The sequence below is a fragment of the Tenrec ecaudatus genome, chromosome 18 (genome assembly GCF_050624435.1).
Source record: "Tenrec ecaudatus isolate mTenEca1 chromosome 18, mTenEca1.hap1, whole genome shotgun sequence".
NCBI lineage: Eukaryota > Metazoa > Chordata > Mammalia > Afrosoricida > Tenrecidae > Tenrec > Tenrec ecaudatus.
In genome coordinates, this window is record NC_134547.1 from 30,486,044 (window position 1) to 30,505,925 (window position 19,882).

Below are 19,882 nucleotides of genomic sequence, written 5' to 3' on the forward strand. Positions count from 1 at the left end.
GACTGACAAATGGATATTCCTCTGCCTTTTGTGGCCCACAATGGTGTACAAAACCATGCTTTCAACTCGTGATATTTAATTTAATCAACATTTATTGACTTCCCACCATGCGAGGCCTGGTGCTGGACCAAGGGCACACAAGCACAGGTGGTGTATGCTATCTGCGTACGGAGAGGGACTCAAGTTCTGGGGGCTGGGGAAGCCATGGCTGAGCCCATTGTTCCAGCCAGCGGGTCAGCCATCTCTCTGAGGTTCTTCCTCTTTTTTGGTGAATTCATCCACTTCATCAAGTGCGATGCCCCTTTCCAGAGACTGATCTCACCTGACAATATGTCCAAACTACACGAGAGGGTGTTTCGGTCATCTTTAAAGCTAAGAGCATTCTGTTTGCTGTGCCGTTTGCAACACAGTTTTATTCATTTTACTATCAGTCCATGTATATTCAATATTTTTTATTATGCCATAGTTCAAATGCATCAATATCCCTTCAATCTTTCATATTCATTTTTCAATTTTCACATGCACATGAGGCAATTGAAAAGGGCTTGGGTCAGGCACCTTAGTCTTCAAAGTGTGGCCTCTGATTTTTAAAGAAATCTTTTGCAACATACCATGTATACTCAAGTATAAGCCAACCCTAATATTCACGGAGGCACCTAATTTTACCACAAAAAATGCATAATAAATGTGCTGAAAAACTTATATGTGAGTATATATGGTACGCGCCCAGTGAAATACATCATTTGATACTTTCTTTAAAATACATTTTATTAGGGACTCATACAACTCTTATCACAATCCATACATATACATGCATCAATTGTGTAAAGCACATCTGTACATTCTTTGCCCTCATCATTTTCAAAGCATTTGCTCTCCACTTAAGCCCTTTGCATCAGGTCCTCTTTCCCCCCCTCCCTCCCCGCTCCCCCCTTCCTCATGAGCCCTTGATAATTTATAAATTATCATTTCGTCATATCTTGCCCTATCCGGCGACTCCCTTCACCCACTTTTCTGTTGTCCATCCCCCAAGGAGGAGGTCATATGTAGATACTTGTAATCGGTTCCCTCTTTCCAACCCACTCACCCTCTACCCTCCCAGTATTGCCACTCACCGCTGGTCCTGAAGGTATCATCTGCCCTGGATTTCCTGTGCCTCCAGCTCCTATCTGCACCAGTGTACGACCTCTGCTCTACCAGACTTGCAAGGTAGAATTTGGATCATGGTAGTTGGGGGGGCAGGGGAGGAAGCATTTAGGAACTGGAGGAAAGCTGTATTCTTCATCATTGCTACATCACACCCTGACTGACTCATATCCTTCCTAGACCCCTCTGCAAGGGGATCTCCAGTGGCCGACAAATGGGCTTTGTGTCTCTACTCTGCACTTCCCCCTTCATTCACTATGGTAAGATTTTTTTTTTCTGATGATGCCTTATACCTGATCCCTTCAACACCTCGTGATCGCACAGGCTGGTGTGCTTCTTCCATGTGGGCTTTGTTGCTTCTGAGCTAGATGGATGCTTGTTTACCTTCAAGCCTTTAAGACCCCAGATGCTATATCTTTTGATAGCTGGGCACCATTAGCTTTCTTCACCACATTTGCTTGTTAGCGGTTGTGTCGGGAGGGTTAGCATCATAGAATGCCAATTTAATAGAAGAAAGTATTCTTGCATTGAGGGAGCACTTGAGTAGAGACCCAATGTCCTTCCGCCCCCTTAATTCTAAACCTATAAATATAGGCACATAGATCTATTTCCCCATCCTCATATATATATTTGCATATGTACATGTCTTTGTCTAGACCTCTATAAATGCCCTTTGCCTCCCAGCTCTTTTCTCTAGTTCCCTTGACTTTCTTCCTGTCCCACTATCATGCTCCATCTGCACCTGTGTTTCAGCAATACCTCTTTCTTACATTACCCTTGATCATTCCCTACCAGGCCTGCCACACCCACCTCACTTGACTGCTGCTTCCCTGAAGCTTGGTTGCACATTGAAGTAAACTAAAGCCCTTGCCAAATTTGATCTTTTGTCTGCTTATCACGACGTTGCTTTTGGTCCAGTTGCGAGGTTTTTGTTTTTTTTACTCTGAGGGGTAATTCATATGGAAGTCTTTGAACATCATCAATAAATACTTCAAGTTATTGTCATTTTTAGCAAACAAACTTGTGTCACAAATCACAGGATGTGAATGTGTCTTTCTCTAATCCTGATGTAATGTTGTTTTTTATATAGTCCAGGTTCTCAGATTATTTGCTCAGCACACAGACTGAATAAGTATGGTGAAAGGATACACCCCAACACACATATTTCATGATGAATACTACTTAGTATCCCTAATTCTGCTCATATGACTCCCTATTGGTTTATATACAAGTTCTACATGCAAATTAGTAAGTGGTCTGGAATTCCTATTCTTTGTAATGTTATCCATAATTTATTAGGATTCACATAGTCAAACATCTTTATTTTTATTTTTAACAGTTTTATTGCCATTTAATTCACATATCATACAACCCAATGGTTTAAATATATATTTTTAAAGAGTTAGATAATCTTCACCACAATCAATTTTATAACATTTAGTTCATTCTTGTATCATTATTGTTAGCTCCTCATTAATCCCAACCTCCCTTGTCATAACCCTATTAATATAGTCACTGTCTAGTTACTAATTAAGGAACTATTAATTTAGTTATTATCTCTGTAGATTACCGATCCTGGATATCATATAAAGAAAATCATACAACAATAAAAAAAAACAATGACCACAAAATAAAACATAAGAGAGTCAATTACCCCCCAAAAAAGATTATAGAAACTCGAAAAATTTAAATAGGCACAAAAGCAAATGATACTATGCTAAATTTTATTTTTTTCTATAAATTTATTTTTATTACTATTATTATAAATAAATCTTTTTTATTGAGGGCTCTTACAGCTCTTATAACAATCTATACAAAAATTGCATCAAGCACACTTGTCCATATGTTGCCATCATCATTTTCAAAATATTTTCTTTCTGTTTGAGCCCTTGGTAGCAGCTCTTCTTTTTTACCCTTCCTCCCCCATATTTCTTAAAACTACAATGAAAAAAAATCAATGAAGATACTGTGGGTGATTTTCCCCCCTTTGTGCATTTTCAGAAACCGTTACATTTTTACATAAACTTTTTAATGAAAAAAAATACTTGGAAACATAAATTGAAATCGATTTTCACATTAAAAAGGATTTTGAATCTGCCAAACTGGTTTTATTGTTTCCACCCAATAGATGTTTTTTCTGTAAATCATTTTTTTCTGGTACCAATTCTTTATTATTTTTTAAAAACATTTTATTAGGGGCTCATACAACTTATCACAATCCATACATACATCAATTGTGTAAAGAACATTTGTACATTCATTGCCCTCATCATTCTCAAAACATTTACTCTCCACTTAAGCCCCTGGCATCAGGTCTTCATTTTTCCCCCTCCCTCCCAGCTCTCCCTTCCCTCATGAGCCCTTGATAATTTAGAAAGTATTATTTTGTCATATCTTGCCCTGTCCAATATCTCCCTTCACCCACTTTTCTGTTGTCCATTCCCCAGGGAGGAGGTCACATGTAGATCCTTGTAATTGGTTCCCTCTTTCCAACCCACTCTCCCTCTACCCTCCTAGTGTCGCTACTCACATCACTGGTCCAGAAAGGATCATCTGCCCTGGATTCCCTGTGTTTCCAGTTCCTATCTGTACCAGTGTACATCCTCTGGTCTAGCCAGACTAGCAAGTAGAACTTGGATCATGATAGTGGAGGCAAGGGGTGGGGGAGGTGTAGAAGGAAGCATTTAGGAACTAGAGGAAAGTTGTATTCTTCATCGTTGCTACATCGCACCTTGACCGGCTCATCTCCTCTCCCTGACCCCTCTGCAAAGGGATCTCCAGTGGCCGACAAATGGACTTTGGGTCTCCACTCTGCACGCCCTCTCTCATCCACTATGGTAAGATTTTTTTGTTCTGATGATGCCTGATAACTGATCCCTTCAACACCCCTTGATTGCACAGGCTGGTGTGCTTCCTCCATGTGGGCTTTGTTGCTTCTGAGTTAGATGGCCACTTGTTTACCTTCAAGTCTTTAAGACCCCAGAGGCTATACCTTTTGATAGCTGGGCACCATCAGCTTTCTTCACCACATTTGCTTATGCACCCATTTGTCTTCAGCCATCGTATCATGGAGGTGTGCACCCAATGATATGATTTTTTTGTTCTTTGATGCTGATAAATGATCCCTTTGTCACCTCATGATCACACAGACTGGTGAGCTTATTCAATGTGGGTTTTGTTGCTTCTGAGCTAGATGACCACTTGCTTACTCTCAAACTTTTAAGACCCCAGACGCTATATCTTTTGACAGCCGGCACCATCAGCTTTCTTTACCACATTTGCTTATTTGCCTGCTTTGTCTTCAGTGGTTGTGTCGGGAGGGTGAGCATCATAGAATACCAATTTAATAGAAGAAAGTATTCTTGCATTGAGGGACTACTTGAGTGGAGGCCCAATATCCTTCTGCTACCTTAATACTAAACCTATAGGCACATAGATATATTTCCCCATCCTCATATATAAATATATTTGCATTTGTACATGTCTTTGTCTAGACCTCTATAAATGCCCTTTGCCTCCAAGCTCTTTCCTGTATTTCCCTTGACTTTCCTCCTGTCCCACTATCATATTCAGTCCCCACCTGAGGACTACGCTAAATTTTAATCTAACTCTCTCTACAGTTATCCACTTTTGAATGCACTCTGTCTAAGGGAAAGACTGCTCACATCACTAGTCAATGGTCTGAGGAAGTTTAACAGAAGCTTGATCTGAGGACTCTAAAAATGGATTGTGGGCTGTTGTATCCATAGCAAACTGTGCTTAGAATTTAAGCTCTAATACAGTTCCCTTCCTGATCTTGGATTTTATTATTTACAATCCTTGAATCACATGGGCTGGTATGTTCCTTCCATGTGGACTTAGTGGATATCTCACTTTCATGGCTGCTTTTTAAAAAATGAGTCTCTGAGATCACACCACTATTCTTCCTGATAGCTGGGTACCATCTAATGCAATCTTCAGTGAGCACTTCACAAGCACAAAACTAAGTAGGGGCATGTCATAAGAACTAATTAGCCTTAGATTAAGGTTTATGACTAACTGTGAGCTCAAAATATATTCATATATCTAAAATTTATATAGCTAATGCCTTTAGTCAGTAAAACACTACTCCCTTAAACAGTTGCAGTCTCAGAAACTCACAGGGGCAGTGCCGCCCTGTCTTATGGGGTTGCTAGGAGTTGGCATTGACTCAATGGCAATGAGTTCATTTTGGAGAAACATCATTCTGGTATTATCTACTTTCAGTCAAGATACATCTGATCTTAGCAATGATATCCCCTCCTATGAATTTTTCTAAATCTGCTTCAATTTCTGGCAGTTCCCTTCTGATATACTGCTGCAACAATTTTTGAAGTATCTTCAGCAAAATTTTATTTGTATGTTATATTAATCACATTGTACAATAGTTTTTGCATTCTGTTGGATCACCTTTCCTTGGAATGAGCACACATGTGGATCTCTTCCATTCAATTGGTCAGGGAACCGTCTTCAAAATTTCTTGACATACATGAATGGGCACCTCCAGTCCTGTATTTCTTTGTTGAAATATTTCACTTGGTATTCAGTCAATCCCTGGGGCCTTTGTTTCTGTTTTGCCAATGTATCTTGATATAAAGTTCTCTCTCACATACATATGAGTGCCAGTGAGCTTGTTTCTCTAGTGCACCTGGTCTAATGCAGCCCCCAAGCTGGATGTGTATGAAGTCCAGGAAGCATTGCTTGACAGTAAGAGGGATTCTGATATCTCCTATACATACACAAATGAGAGAAGCTAAATTTTCATCTTTTGGGTAATTTATACATTGCAATAGCTGGTGCACTTGATAATGGCACAGCTTCATCAGTGTGAGATGGCTGCTCTGACTACTCCTTGGACTGAACTTGTGAAAACCAGGGCTTTTCTCAAAGTATATACTCGCCATTTGGTATCCCGGTCTTCTTATTATGGAATTCATAAATGTCTCCATGCAGATTTTGGCTGGAGACACTTCTTCATGGGTGGCTGTAATAGAGGTAATCAGGACATACATGCTTAAGCCACATAATTTCGAATGCTCAGAAAACAAGCAAGGAGCCCTACTAGCACTCAGTGACCTCCGGCTCTAAGGGCATGGGGGAGGGATGAGTCTAAGATTTTAATCCAGAGGCATCATGTACACATCTCACCAAGAATCTGTTGTTGAGTGGATTCTAGGGTAATTTTTGTCTAATATAGCCCATAAGATTGTGATCTCCTGAAGAAGCAGAAATCTATGCCACCATGGAATTAAGAAAAGTGACTAGTTGAAGTGCTACTTACCAAATGTTTTCAAAGGTAATTTAACTATATTGTATAGTAACCATGGTATTCAATCCCCATGAAAGAGGTGATTTCACTTTTGTGAACTTCAGTCTAGAAAGGGTCTGCTTTATCATTGGTCTGACCTGGAAGAGAGCATGTGCATGACCTGTGCTGCTCTGGCTCAATTCCCACACACACCCTGAAATAATGCTTCCGAGGAAAATGCTATCATGGTAACGAGTCATGCTATCACTGGTCAACATTTTTAAAGGGAGTTGATTTATCCATGGAGAGGAAGATTAAATTAAGTAAGAGCCCACTGTGAGTGATTGTGGGACAAGCATGCAAGCCTTCTCACTCTTAGATATTCTCTGTTCCCCACTAGGGATGCATTTAACCATCTGAGATGGCCCAGTAAAAACTGCATGTCACCTCCATCCCATCTCTACCCAATCCACCTAGACACACACACTAGGTATCTAACAAAACCAAAACCCAATGAGGAAATTGAATCCCCTGAAAATGCTCTAGGAAAGAACCATTGTTGATTTAAGAAGATTCCTTTTTCCATGATTAATTAATTTCCTAGAGATTGTTAAAGGAGTGATCCAAGCATATATTTTCTTTTGTGACCAAACAGATCTGACCTCTTACTAATTTTACCTACAATTAGTTGGGTGTAATTACCGCCACTTACAATTCAGTCTGCTTTCACTAAAAAAAAATTATTGTTCACGGGGCCATAAAACTCTTTAAAAATTGCTTAATGAAAAATGGAGCCTTGGGAATGTCGCACAAGATAAGCCCAGTCATTAAATCCTGGAGTTTCTGTGTGCTTGAGGTAGCAGTGTATGCTGGCGGCGGTTCAGCAGTGTGTGTGTGTGTGTGTGTGTGTGTGTATGTATGTGTTTGCATACATACTTGCAAGCATGTGCGAATAGTGGCATGCGTGAAGGAGGAGTGGGTGGGAAGGGAATGCTCTTTTTAAGTGTCCTCTGTCTCTCAGAGTGGTACACATGGTGAGTGCACTCAGTTACTCTCCTACAGGTTGAATGTTTGAATATACCCAGAGGCATCTTGAAAAGCCAGCTACTGAAAAAGCATAAGGAACAGTTGAACTGAAGTGTACTAACAACAATGACAAAACCACCACAACGAAAGAGTGCCGCCAAAGCTGCTGATGAGACTCAGCACGAAACCTCAAGATTGTTTCCTGTGTTTGGAGGTTTAGGGTCATGGCTTCATGGACTATCCCAGTTAATATGCCTAAGAACTTGTTTAGTACATCTGTTCTAGCTCCTCTTTCTTTGCATAGTGTCTGAGATCTTAAACGTTTGCAAGTGGCCATCCAAGACAAGGTGATTGGTCGCTATGTACCTGAAGCAACAGAGGAAGGAGTCAAGAATAGGAGGAAAATGTGGAATGTGTGATTTTAAAGATCTTTTTGAACAAACTGTTTCCTTTGCCAAGAGACAGAATAATTTGAGGGTGCTCAATTACCATTATTAAACACTCTGATCCAAGATTCTCTAGGAGAATCATGGTCAAAAGGTGGGGTAAACAGAACAGAATTTCAACTTCTCATGGAATCTGTTTTCTGGAGCCACAGAGCTTGATGAATCCTTGAGATAATCCTTGAAATGGAAGCCAAAAATATCCTTGAAGTATTATTAAAATCAAATCACGGTGGAGCTTGAAATATGTAAAAAAAAAAAAAGCCTGCCTTGAACATTATGTTCTTCCAAGAAGTATTTCCATAGGTTCAACAGAACAACAACTCCAAAGATTAGATAGGATTTTAGGGGGCAGTAAGGCTAGATTGATGGGGGAAGGACAACTCAGAAAATGAGGATGAGACTGCACAACTTAAGGAATGTCACCGACATCATTAAATTGTGCATGGAAAAACGTTGAATCAATGTGTGTTTGCAGTGTAAATTCTCAATCACCACAAAACACAGTTTTTAAAAAGAACAGGAAGAAAACCCTGTGGTGCACAAATACGCTGAGAAACCCGAAGGCATCATCAGTCAGCATTAGTTCGATGGCAACTCTTTGTTCCTCCTCACTTGGTGTGTGCCTTGCTGATTCGCAGTCTACCGATGCAAACCAGAGCCCACCGGAGATGCACAACGTGCATTCTTCGCGTGAGTTAGATCCAACAAGAATAAAAGATTAATAAGAGAGATTATTACGGAGTCAGTCTGCAAGCCAATTCCCTCATTCCTGGTAACATGCTGACTCAGCTATGCCTTCTCTCTGGGGTCCTCTTGACACAGCACCGCATCTGGTGGGGCAGCTGGATGTCCATGTCCTCCCTTCTGCACCCATTTCCCAAGGGAAGCCACACCTCATCCAGGGAAGAGACACTCTTCATCCTTAATTATCCCAAGTGCATTCAGGACACCCCCCTCCCACCGTGCCTTTCTCTCTCTCCCCGCATCTCCTTGTCATTGGGCTGGAGAAAAGCAAAGCAAGCCATTTTTGAATGTTCTCCGACTGTCCACTAGGACTGAGATGTATTTGAAATGTAATGAGTGTTTTGGTCAAATGTGGGTGTGCACACACACACACACGGTAGTACTCCCTCAACTTGGGGCAGATTAGAGGTGGGAGACAGAGACCCTACAGGTGAAGAGAACCTGTGTGAGGAGAATGAGGTGGGATCCCAGGGCTGCGTGGACAATCAGGACAGGGTCTTGGGCACCAGATTTTAGAGAATGTGACAAGTTCAAAACCAATCCTAAACTAAAACCTACGATGCAGGCACCATGGGACTTGAGACTGCCTTCCCATGCTTGGCCATTAGACAAACCCCATTTCTTTAGTTGAGCCCACAACTTCCACAGGAAAACCAAGTGCAAATCAGAGGGAGAGACTCCAGGGGAGCCGTTGTGTCCAAAATAACAAGATCCGGCCCCCTTGGGAAGACAACTTTGCTCAAAAAACCGTTATACTTCGCTCTATGGGTTTACCAGAAGGAGACTGAAGGTGCATACGATACGGACTGGTTCTCAGGGACCTCATCCTTACGTTTCAAGATAAGACAGAAAGCTGTCATAGTACCAGAGAAATGGAGAAGGTGCATTGGGGGCGGGGTAGAGTCAATCCCGAGGTTGGGGGTGGCCCCCAGATGTGAGCTACTTATTTAAACAGCAAAATTTTAGTTGACAATTTTAACCTCAAAATCTGGATTTGGGGCTTCTCTTGAAGAATTGGAAGATCTGGACGCAGGATACTTCAGCTTAGTGGCTCAAACCTGTACTGGGTTTGCTACATCCCCATAATTCTGTCCGCAGCTTCACACCTGGTTCCCTTGGCTGATTCTTCTTTCTCCTGAGTGGTCCCACATTTGTGCTAGGTTCCCAACCTGCTTGGCCTGTGCAGTTCCTCTAGCAGGGTTCTAAAGATCGTGTCACTACCCTGCTCAAGGGGCTTCCCATCACATTCTAAACAGAATCTGAACTCCTAGCTGGCCTTGTGAAGCCTGGTGTGGTCTGAGCCCTTCCTGCCCTGTTGTCTTCATCTGGCCCACCCCTTCATGACACTCTGCTGCTCACACAGACAGTCCTCGGGGAGACCTCCCCCACCCCTCTCTGGTCGCTCGCTTGCCTCTGTTTTCCTTGTGCCACTTGCCACCTGACCTTATTGACTCTCCCACCTACCAGAACAAATGTGCCCCTTGACTCATCAGCCAATGGGGCCATCCTTTCACTGTTTTATGCTGCTGGCTTGAAGGTTCAATGAGGATTCAATTTCTAGGAAGGGCTAAAAGAGTGTTCAGTAGAGAGAAAGCACTCAAGACATGTCGGCCATTATCATTTGTATGATTATATTTAGATAAGATTTAATTAAATCATTTGCATAATATATAGTTCACATGTAATAATAATCATTATGATTCTATTATTCATGGTGCGCCCAAACAGAGCCCTCCATGCAACTCGGTCCCAAGATTAACCCTTGTGCTCCCAACTTGCATTGTCCTTCCCTCCAACCAAAGGAGTACTGAAAAGTGTCTTTCTATCAATGGTTGCCCACAATTTGGTGATTTTCTTTTGTCTTTTCTCATGGTAAGGATTGTTTGGCAGAAGTTAGCAACCAAAGCTTACCAAATTTTAATCAAGAATGTTTTAAAAATGTATTTATAAGATATACGTAACAGCACTGTACTTGTGGGGTTGGGCAGCACTGGGTTGGGATGTTTTCTCTTTTTTTTATTAGCTGTATTTATTGTTCTCCTTTCTTTAAATGAGGAGCCTTGGTGGTAGAGTGGTTATGAGCTGGCCTGCTAACTGAAAGGCCCGCAGTTTGAAACCACCAGCCACTCTGTGGCTGGGATGTTTTCTTGATGCGCACTTACCCTTTATATAAAACTCTCTCTTATTTGCTAATTCAACATTTTTCCCTCACGCGATTCCATGAAACCGATTATACCAATTGTGTTGCACAACCATCTCACCAACACTTAGTGCTGTTTCTGTTCCCACAGAGACGAACTGAATGTTAGCTAACCACATTCCCTCATAATCAAAACCTTTTGAAATTCACTATTATTCCAAAATTCATGGGGAAGAAAACAATTTTATTTGGCATGGAATTCAACAAGTACATTGTGCAGAACACTTTACTAATCCATATAGCTGCTAAGTTAGTTTATTGTGCCAACCTGGCCAATAAACACATCTGGGGTTAATTGAAGGGCAGAAGGATAAATGGATCGGTGAGCCTCGCCTTTCTAGTTCTCGGGTCTCTTGGGATGGTCGCATCGGTGTGCAGCTGCCTTAGCCAGTTCCCTACTTCAGCTTGCAAGGCTGACTTCCTGCAAGACATCCCCAAGGAGAAGCCACATGGACCTACCCAAATGAATCTCTGGGTGCTGGAGCAGCCATGCGGAGACCACTGCCAGCGCTGAGATGCTTACACATTCACTGACTTGGCTTTCCTCCTGCAGTTGGCATCATAGTGTGTGTTTTGTGAGATGGAGGAGGACTTTGTGGACTGTTGTTGGACATATGGGTTAATGGGTTAATAATGTTGGACTTGTGGGTTTGGGCAGCACTGGGTTGGGATGTTTTCTTAATGTGCACCTTACCATTTATATAAAATTCTCTCTTATACATGAGTTTCTGTGGATTTGTTTCTCTAAAGTACCCAGACTGACACAGCTGCTGACATCTTCTCTGATACCTCGGACCCCAGCACTTGCGTGCTGAGTTTGGATCATGATAAATTTTTTGTTTATGTAATTAAGTATGGGTATTTTCCCAAAGGTAGAAAAACTCCTTCCAAATTATCTTTATGTTGATTTTTCTTTCAATGTAGTGTTCATTTTCCTAACAAACAATATCTTTTATTCTTATTATTAGTTGGGATTTAATACATGTATCATAATATTCCATATTTAAATCACATCAAGTAGAATTATACAATCAGTTTCCAAATATTCTTTTTCTACATGAACTCCTTGACCTCTTCTCACTTTTACCCCACCACTGCCACTGTAATCCCCTCCCCTGAACCCCTTATTCTACTTGCTGTCCCTATAGGTTTATTAATCCTGGGTTTCAAATACTGAAAAACAGAAAAGAATATAAAATAGCTTCAAGAGGGTGACCTCCATTGACATAAACCCTCTGAGATGCACACTAATCTGAACAAACAAAACCCAAACCAAACAATACAAACAAAAGTACAGAAACATTTGGGATCCGGACCAGGTCCCACTGCATCATAGTGGGCATCTTCAGATACAGTCAGTTTTATCTATTCCAGTCAGATCTATGCCTTTCATCTTCCAGACTTCTCTCTCTGGAGTGCTCTGTTTAGTGACCACTTTCCGCTCTTCCCCCAATTTTAGATAGGCACAGTTCCCCAGAGGTTTATTTCCCGAGTATTTCCCCAAATGAATCTTGGGTTTCCAATGTCATCCATATTCTTCTGCAAACCGAATTCTCACAATTTAGGCTCTGATCCGGATCCCTCCTTCAACTTTGAATTATATGGGTTCCAGCCCTTCTGTGACTGATGATGTGGACTTAGTTGCTATTTCTGGATACTTGTTTGAAGAAAGCCTTTTAAACCCCAGATATTTATTTTATCCGATAACTGGGCACCATCTAACTACTTTGCCACATTTTGCTGAGGGAACAACATCTTTTGATAATTGAGATTTGTTTCCTCAATCATACTCAACCTTATATAAAACTGTTGGTCTTGAATCAATGTGTTTTCTGAAATGAACCGGGTATGAATCAAAAGACACAATAAAATAACTTAGCAATTGAATATTTGCTAAGAAGTGGAATTTGTGGAGTTTTTAAGCCTCACAAACTTGACCTTGTTATGCAGAAACAAAGCACAACAGCCTGAGGACCCGTGGAGGGTTTAGGAAAGCAGCAGGAATGGAAAGAACCAGGACTGAGAGGGAGCGGGATACTTGTGGCTTTGTTGAAGGGTTCGAAATAGATGAGTTGGCACAAAACTGTATAAGTTGTTGACTGGAAATCAAATGATCTGCTTTTTAAGCCTTCACCAAAACTACAGGAACATGTTTTTAAAAAACGCAGTGGCCTCAGCAGTATCTTGGTCTGGGAGCACTAGCCCTTCCTGTAAAGCGAGCGTTGAGCCCTGTCTTCATTCCAACCATTTCTTTACCCAGTGAGCCTGAACGGCTCTGAGAAAGAGCAGACTTGACCTGTCAGGTTGCTGGTGTGTTGCTGGAGCTGTGTCGCTCCGCTCACCCTCATGTCCTGGGCTCTGCCGCTCGGTGCCCTCATCAACGACGCCTAGGGGTGGGGGTTGAGCTGCCACCAGGGTTCGGAAGCATCAGTGTGTTCGTGATTTTAATGTTTTTTGGTCTTCGGCAAATGCAAACCACGACGGGATGCTGACAGGGGGCCTCCGAGTACCCCGAGTCCGCACTATTATGGTCAACGGAAGAGTAGTAAATAAAAGGAGCAAACGAAATAAAAAAACAAAATGAAAAAATAATTAAAACAATAACTATTCCATTCATTCTGAGCACATCACCCAAGATTGCATTAGGAAAAAACTACAATAAAAACATGCTTTTAATCTGATAGTAAAAAAGCCCAATAAAATAAGAATGAGCTCCATTAATGAAAATAATGGCTCTTGCCCCAGCCAGTTAAAATGCTGAGCTTATGTGTTTGGGGGTTTCGGGGCGCTAAGGACTTTTTTTCCACTGCTGGTGATAGATTTGCCTTTGTTATATTCTTGAGATGGCCCCAGCTAATTAGTATTGCTCAATATGGAATCTTACCTTTTGTATGAAGCCCCGGGAAATTGTGTAGGAAGACAACCAATTTCTGGGCAAATGGGCAAAAGGAAAACTGCTCTATGTAAGATTTGGACCTAAGAAAGGAAATCACATTTCTAAGTGTGCGTGTGTGTGTGTGTGTGTGTTGTTTCTTTCTTCCTTTCTTTTTCAAAACCTCCTTCTTCCCCCTTCTTCCTCATTACTTCAATTTGCCTTTGCCCCTTTTAGGAAATGGCTTTCATATTCTTGCAGATGACAGGAAAGCCCCACTTCAGACCCTCTTGGATGGAATGGATGCATAAATAGATAAACCAACAATAATGGGAGACCTCAAAGACCCTTTCCTTCTATTTTTGCTAGAAAATTGCCTGGCAGAGTCAAGGACTTGCTCGTCCTTTGTGTGTCTGCCTGGAAGGCTCGGGACTCCTTGCAAATGGCCGTCCTTAGAGGCCTTTCCCTGGGCTCTGCCTGCCTTTCTTCTAGTCTGTATCCTGAGCTCTAATTCGTAATTATTTGTGTGTTTATTAATTCTGGATCTTTTGACATACTCAAAAGTGTAGTGGGAAAAAATAGCACTTAAAAACTATGTGTTAACCTCAAAATTCTTGCTGAGAGCCAAACTCACTAAGCCTAGGACAAAATTCTTCCAAAGAAACTCCCTGACCATTTAATCAGTCCCTCTGCTGCCCTCTCAGGCCCCTGATGCTACTACTACAAGTACTTATTTGTTCAAACGAATATTAACATTATAATTTAGTACCTAATTATGTTTCTCTAGTCATAACTGGAAATGTGGTATTAAAATCCTTACATACTCTTTGGCTATCAGCATGTACCTTTGTCAATATCCTGAAATTGCCGGAGATTTCTTTAATGTACAATCTTCATGCTCATTTCTCTCCTTCCCTTCTCCTCCCCTCTTGCTTACAGATTTATTCTCTGTAACTGTAGATGGTGTTGCGTGCGTGTTGCTGGAATAAAATAGCATGTCTAGAGTTCAATCCTTTTCTAAGGAAACATGTGAGCATTTGGCTTTTCAAGATGCCTTCGTGTTTTTCTGTTTTGTTTTGTTTTTCTTCCTCGATAATGGTACTGGCCAGGGAGTATAAGATCTAAGGTATTAGGACTGTAAACCAGGGAAAGTGTACCAGCCTTCAAACTATGTGTCTGACACTCTGTGAGTGCTCAAGATCATTGGCTTAATTAATACTTTTAACCATGTACCTTGTCTCTGAGCCAATGACTCTGGCTGTGGATATACATTTAAAAAAAACAGAACTTGGATAATTTTAAGAATACTGATGCTGGGTCTCATGTCAGATCAATGGAATCTGAACATCTGAGATGGAGCTTCCACGTGGTTCTGCTGGTCAGAAAAACATTGAGATCACTGTTGTAGGCTCAGTCAACACGACGGTTTAAAAGAACTTCTGTCCCCCTGTATTAACCAGTTCCATTTTAGAGTAACCATGAGCGCACGGTTGAAGACAGTTTCTGTGTCACTTTTTACCCTGAACTTGTGCCGTCGGGAAGCTCCATATTGACACCATGTCAACAGAATAGGATGCTGTCCTTCACAGTGTCATGCTCAGTGCTGGTGATGTGTGTTTAGGCTGGATTACTTACAGAAGCAAAACCCGTGATTACTATGTATGAGCATATATGTTTGTGTTTTCAGTGCAGTTGAGTTGTTAGCATTTCCAACAGATTTGTCTCTTTTTCTAAAATTAGTCTTCATTATAAGCTAAAATTTTGCATGTCAATTGTTTTTCTTTTAGGAAAAATTTATAAAATAGCTGAAAGGTTTTTTTTTAAAATATAGATTAGAATCTGGAAGGGTCTATCAGCATGAAGAATAAATAGTTCAATCTATTCTGTCAAGTGATCACATGTACCGGGACCCAGTCAGGAGTGTAAAATGATGGACGTGGAGTACCAGGGGCAGAACCCAATTCTTAGTGCATGGAGAACCGAACCTGAGAAAGAACTAATGCACAGAAACATAAGAGCACTGGGGGGGTGGGGGGGTTCCCCTCCTCTGTGAGGCGCTGCCATGTCTCCCGTTCCCCAAGCATTAGGTGGATGTTTGTGCCTGGCTTCTCTGGTCACTAAGAATGTTGATGCTGGTTGTAACCTGAAGGGAAAGGGAGGAGGTCCTTGTATGGGTCTGGCTTTACTGCCGAATCTCCATAGCCCTAACATGCTCAAATTTACATTAGTGGATCAGTGAATACTTTCAGCACTTGGGCACTTTCCACAGGAATAGTGCAGGCTGAGAGTAAATGTGAACAGACTCGGGCTTGGAGAAAACGCTGTTTGGCGTAGATGTTCCCAGCCACTTCATGCAAACACTAGCCAAAGATCCCCAGTGATGTACCTATAGGCAAATAAAGAGAGCCTACACATGGCGGGGAAGTATGAGGCTTCTCAGTAAGATTGTTAGGAGAGGTTTCTTATAGAATTTGAAGCTGTATCAGAGGGATGCTGGACTTGCTCCGGGTTGAGCGATGTCAGGGAGTAGGACAGTTCTCTGATTGGCTATGACACGCTACGTGTGGAAAGTGGGAAGAATGGACTTTCACTCACTCAAGCTCACTGGATGGTGAGCTTTGGTCTTTTTATGACTTGTGCAGTGTTCTGATTTATGGAGTGCTAAGACATGATTAGAAAGGATTTTGTTTTTGTCTTACTCTATGGAGGGCAGAGGGAGACATCTTCTCATGTTTGTTGGGGTTATTTATGTTCTGTAGAAGACAGGAAGCTAGGTGTTGATGCCAAGCCAATTCTCAGATGATAGCTGGCACAGGGACATTTTTGTTCTTTCTCAACTCTCTGCCACTCTGGTCACACATTCACTTAGCACATTTGCCCCACATCTATTCACTCACTAGATGCACATTTGTTACACACTCTTCTGGGTCAGATGTTTCACTTTGGTCTGGCCCTTTAGTCAAAGGATAAGCCAGTAGGCCTTTTATTCTACGACTGTCTTCATTTCACACAGCATCGAAACCTGCCCACTCTGAATGCCTTTCTCTTATTGCCCAGCAGCTGCAGTGCATACAGATTAAAAACAAAACAACCCCACCGCCCCAAAACCCCGTCTTTATTTTATATAAATTATTTTCATTTAATTGTAATTTACTTACATTAAATCCACCAAATGTAAGAGTAAAGGTCAATACATTTTTATAAAAATATAAGGTCATATATTTAACCCCTCATCCAAAATACAGAACATTTCTGTCATCACATAAAATTCCCTTGTAAAGTCCCTCGTTGAAGCCAATGTCTTTCCAAAACCCCTACCCTATGGGAACCATTGTTTGGTTTACTGTTGCTATAATTTTCCCTTTTATTGAATTTCACAGAAATTAATCATACAGTATGTGGAGTCTTTTATGGCCGGCTTTTTCACTTATCATTTGCATGATAATGTTTTTTACATCCATCTATTATGTGTGAATCAGTAGTTTATTCTGGTGGCATTGCTGCGATTCAGCCCATTGAATGGATACATTATAATACCTATTTGTGATGGTTAGAAATTATGTCAACAAGACACTCCTGACTAAGGGTAGGGGCGGAGCTCAACTGATCAATTGCCTCACAGCCTGATGTCCTCTCCTTGGCATCATAAACCTTTTTGTATGAGAGAGAGAGGAGACCTAAAAGGGTGGAAGCCACTTTGCCCCTTTACCTTCTGCTAAAGCTGCATCTTTTGTCTGGTTCCTCAGTCTCCTGTTGCACCACCTGAGGACCCCAGGGGCTATTAGGGGACACTGACTGAGACTATTCCCCTTGCCTACTCTGCTTCATCCTGGTCTGGTTCCTCGCTGTCCTGTTGCATCACCTGTCAGTCCCAGAAGCCACCGGCCGACTGGCCTGACTTAACCAGACCTGTGTCTACTACCATGTAAGTCGTTTCTTGATGTAACTCATTTTCTGTGTACAAAACACAGAGGCATCACTGGTTTGTTTTTCTCCAGAGAACCTAACCTAACACATGATTCATCAATTAATAGGTGTATTATTGTTTTCAGTTTTATGCTATTATGAACAAGGTTCCTATAAAAATCCATACAAAGGTCTCTCTGTAGACAAATGAAAATGCCTCCAAGCCAAAGCAAACTCAATGCCATCAAGTCCATGCCAACTCATGGTGACCCGCGGGGGTTTCTGAGACATAACTGGTGACAGGAGCATAAAGCCTAGTCTTTCTCCTGTGGAGCTGATGGTGCTTTGGAACTGCTACCATGCAGATTGCAACCAAACTCGTAACCACCACCACCAGAACTCCACCGATGTCTTCTTTTGCCTCTAGGTTCCCACTCTAGGAGTGGGAATAATGGATCATAGTATAAACTGTTTTGATATGATACTGGGTCAAATGTTAAAAGCTATGCCACTGGTATTTAAAATACCAGCAAGATCACCCACTGTGGACAAGTTTAAGTGGAGCTTCCAGACTAATGCAGACTTATAAAAAAAAGTGGTCTGTGAAATATTTATGAATGGCAACAGAACTCTGTCTGACATAGTACAGAGGGTGACTATTATGTTTCACATCTAAAAAATAATAATGATTTGCTTTAAAAAAATCTGTGGAGCCCTGAGGACTAGCCAAGAGCATTGTTTGATGTAGTGCTGGAAGAGGAGCCCTCAGCTTGGAAGGCACTCAGAATAAATCTGGTCATGTTTTGCCTCCTCAAAGTAGCGTCAACCTGTGGTAGTTACATAATCTGTTGTCAATTTGAGACTTAAGAGCGAAAGGGTGGAGTTTAGCCTGTCAATCAAGTCACATCTTGATGGTCTCATTGAACATGCCAAGGAGATAAATAGCTTGCTGGAGACAGGACACATGGTCACTCCCTGCAAGACATTCCTGTTGAGAAGACACATGGTGCGACCTAGAGCCCTGGAACTGGAGGAACCGCTTAGGGACCCCTGCCAGTGCTGAGATGCTTCCACTGCCACGGGATCCCCAAGATTTCCACGCACTGGCCTGTGATCTTCCTATATTCAGCATCACTTCCTGAGTTATGTGAGTCTGAAGAGGAATTTATATATTGGTATCAGCCATATGGGCTAATACAGAACATATGGAATTGATCTGGAATGGACTGGTACATTCTCTCAATATTCAATTGCTCTTGCAGATAAAGCTCTTTTTTTTATTTGAGGATCTTACATCTCTTATCATAATCCATGCATTCATCCACATATGAGTGACTCTGGATTTGTTTCTCTAGTCTACCCGGACTAACACATGACCTTTATAATGTTGTTGAATAAAGCTTTGGGGAATGTTCATTTGCTGATGTGGTGTGACTCAATGAGATGAAACAACAGCAAGTATCCATTAATAAATAGAACATTAAATACAAGTTATGAATCTAGGAAAATTGGAACTTGTGAAAAATGAAATTAAATACTTGAAGGTCAATAATCATAAGCATTGCTAAGCTGCAATGAATTGATATTGACCATTTTGAATTAGATAATCATATAACCTACTATTCTGGAAATGACAAGTTTAAGAGAAATCGATTCATATTCATTGTCTCCAAAGTTGATCAAATATGCAACCAAGATGAATTGATAATTACTGATGATTAGAATGCAAAAGTTTAAAATAGAGATGAAGAAGCAGTAGTTAAAAAATCTGACCTTGATGATAGAAACAATGCTGTAGATTGCATAATAGAAATTTTAAGACCAAGGACCTGTTTATTAGAAATATTTTAACAACATAAATGGCAACTATAATATGCACATCACCAGATAAAATTCACAGAGAAGGGATCAAAATCATCTACATTAGTGGAAAGAGATGATGGAAAAATTCAATATCATCAGTCCGAACAATGCCAGGGGCTGATTGTGGAATAAACCAGCAACTGCTTACTTGCCAGTTAAAATGGAAGCAGAAGAGAATTTAAATAAGACCATGAGCACCAACTTACAACCTTAAAATATCTTATCTGAATTTATGGACTATCTCAAACACAGGTTTGATAAGCTGAATACTAATGACTGAAGAGCAGATGAGTTGAGGGAAGACATCAAGAACTTCACACATGAAGAAAGCAAAAAGCCATTGAAAAAAAACAGGAAAAAAAGAAAAGACTAAAACGGATGTCAGACAAAACTCTGAAACTCAATTTTGACTA